Source organism: Penaeus monodon, chromosome 11 (genome assembly GCF_015228065.2).
Source record: "Penaeus monodon isolate SGIC_2016 chromosome 11, NSTDA_Pmon_1, whole genome shotgun sequence".
Classification (NCBI taxonomy): domain Eukaryota; kingdom Metazoa; phylum Arthropoda; class Malacostraca; order Decapoda; family Penaeidae; genus Penaeus; species Penaeus monodon.
Window position 1 is genome coordinate 45,461,210 of NC_051396.1, and position 2,928 is coordinate 45,464,137.

The 2,928-nt window shown below is 31.4% G+C and overlaps 1 protein-coding gene across 1 annotated transcript in view; it reads right to left on the reverse strand.

Annotated features, from left to right (window-relative positions):
* Positions 1-1,108, reverse strand: part of LOC119578984 (KH domain-containing protein akap-1-like) — a 9,250-nt gene extending 8,142 nt beyond the window's left edge. Inside the window, exon 1 of the mRNA XM_037926675.1 lies at positions 552-1,108. The gene's annotated coding sequence lies outside the window, so the exon portion shown is untranslated. The remainder of the gene's footprint in view (positions 1-551) is intronic.
* Between the last annotated feature and the right edge of the window lie 1,820 nt (positions 1,109-2,928).

Consider the following 2,928-nt stretch of genomic DNA (forward strand, 5'->3'; position numbering starts at 1 on the left):
AATACGAATATTAATAACATCCAAAAAGGATATTGCTTCGGATCTAATAACAACCTCTGTGGCTAACAAACTAAAAAAAATTATAATAATAATAATATTAATAATAATTAATTAAACTAAAAATACATCTAATACGTCATGCAAGAGTAACTTCTAAATCGCTAATCAACTACAGTCAACACTTCAACTAATCTCACAATTGCAAATGTTGCAAGTGACAGCTGATTTACCAAACGTTAATTTAAAGCCAATTAACAATCTATTATTTTATATCGATTTCCGCTCATGCAGTGCAACGAATCTTCATCTATCGACATATCTCTCAATCTATCGATGGAAAACGACTAATTGTGTTCTCTACTTCAAAATCTCTTTCAAATACGAGAAAAAAAAAATAGATTGGGAAAAATGTATTAATAAAAATACTCACAAACTCACTACCGTCGTCATGCACAGCCACTGGAATTCACAAAACTTACTTACCCCATAAAATATACATGTATTCAACTATAAAAAGGATAAATAATGATAAATACGAGATGTTTTTTTACCACATAAGAGATATTTTAGTGAAAATTTTTATCCTACGCAGCACGTGCTCTTGCCATACTCGACACTGATAACTGGACTTCGACGCGACTTTGCGAGACTTTCCGGATTTTTTTTTTTTTTTTTTTAAGTTTAGCGATTTGGTTTAAATTCCTTTTGGTTTTTTTTATTTAAATCAATTTAAATCAATGAGGATTTTGGTAATTTGGGGATTCACGAAGGCGAAATGCAAAACAAAGGTTTATATGACACAGACACGTTATAAGAGAAATTGCAAATTCTTATTTCAGGTACGAAAAATGAAACTTTAAATAAGGACTTTACATCGAGTCATAATGCAAGTTCTTGCTATTCATGTCTTGGAAGGATACTAATTGCAATGATAAAATACAAATCACAACAGTGATGCAACACACCAATATCAAGGAGATAATTATAATTTTCACTTTCAATTCAAAACTTCATAAGCTTAGGAAACACACGAAAACAGAATATATTTCGCACGAACGATGAATCACACGGATAATAAAGACAAAGGTGATTGTGACCAAACTCTCATAAAGTCGCGGCGAAGTCAGAAAAGTGTCGGATTCAAGGTACGCCGTCACCCCGGGTCGGTTGCCAAATAGTCTTTAAGAGCCTCCATATTAACAAATACCCCGAAAAACAAGAATTGCAATTAGACATCGACACTTCAAAGCATCGTTTCTTTTTTCGTGTTTTCCGATCTACGAAACCGAAATAAGTTTGATGTATCGGCTTGGGATGTCCTTTTTTGGTCACTCATCCTGGTCGAGCAGTTACCAATTTGCCAATAAGCGAATTCATATATTCTTATTCATTATCAATTAATAATTTCCAGGCGACGCCGACCTGTCAAAATACCAATTATCCGTCAAATCTAAAGCCCTTTAAGAAAAGCAACTCGGATAACACGACATTTTACCGAAATTATCGTACTATATCGTTACGCGCGGTTTCCTTCTCTCTTTGTGTTCATAACTGGATGTCATTTGATATTTCGTGAACTTATTAAGTGTACTTTTGCTGTAATGCGAGACATTTGCATTTGCCTAATTTTGTTTTGTCTTCTCGCTGTTGGGTTAAACAACAACGATGATAATAATGAAATAAAAGCTAAAACATTATTAACATACCGGGAACTTTTCCAAGTAAACACTGGTTTTATTTTTATGCTTCTGTGTTATATTTATCGATTATCATTACTACTGGTATATGTATTGTAATGAAAAAAAAACTAAAAAGATTCATTACTGTTTCATTATGATTTGAAATTGAATATTCGTGATAATGATAATACCAACAGATAATATAAACAAAATTATTATTTTTCATATAAATAAACTTTTACCAGTATATATGCTCACAGAAAAGAAATAATAATATATCTTTCAGCAATCACATCACTCTCATAGACAAATATTAAAGAAATTGCAATTGTAACAAATGAACGGTGAATGCGGACGCTCCTCGGTTGCCATGGTAACGCATGACGCCTCAACAGTCCAGAATTCTCACAGCTGAAGTTACATCACGTTCATAATTTATAGCAATATCAAAGTAAGTTGCGGTTGTCAAAACACGTCTTATTTTTTTTGGTTAGTGTATTTTTTAAATCATATAGATGTATCCGATTTATTTCAGGAATTGGTGAATTTCTCTCAGGCTGAACAAAAAAAAATTGTTGTTTTCAAGTACTGACTTATTTTTCGTGCTGTTGGAAACTTTGGCTAAATTATTGATTTTTCTGTTTATATATCAGTTCATTCCTTTGTCAATATCATTATCGCGACCAAGAGTATCGTTATCATTACTAATGTTATTATTGTTATCACTGTTATCATTATTATTGTTGTTATCATTATCGCCGCTTTCATTTGTATGTAGCGCAATTTTCTAAGATATTTTAATCACCATAGATTGCTGCTCTTACTCTGATTGTTATCATTATCATTATCATCATTACTACATTCTCCCTTATCACCGCATCATCATAATTATCATTCTTGTTATTGCTCTTGTTATCATTATCGTCATTATTATCCCAATGATGGTAGTTTTCGCATTATTATCGGTACTCTCAATATAATCATTTTAATTGGTGTTATTATCTGATATTTTTCCTTTTATTATCACTTTATCTTATGTTATTACTACTATTTCATCGATATTGGTTATTTTTCATTCTCACCAGTTTCGTGATTATGGTTTTATCTCTATTATCAGTGTTACTATTTACCGTCATTATCCTTATTATTTACCATTTTCATTGGCACTATCAATCACCATAACGTTACTAGGGGACATTATTATCATTTTTATATAATCCTGATTTTCACTATCATTAACCATTGTTAT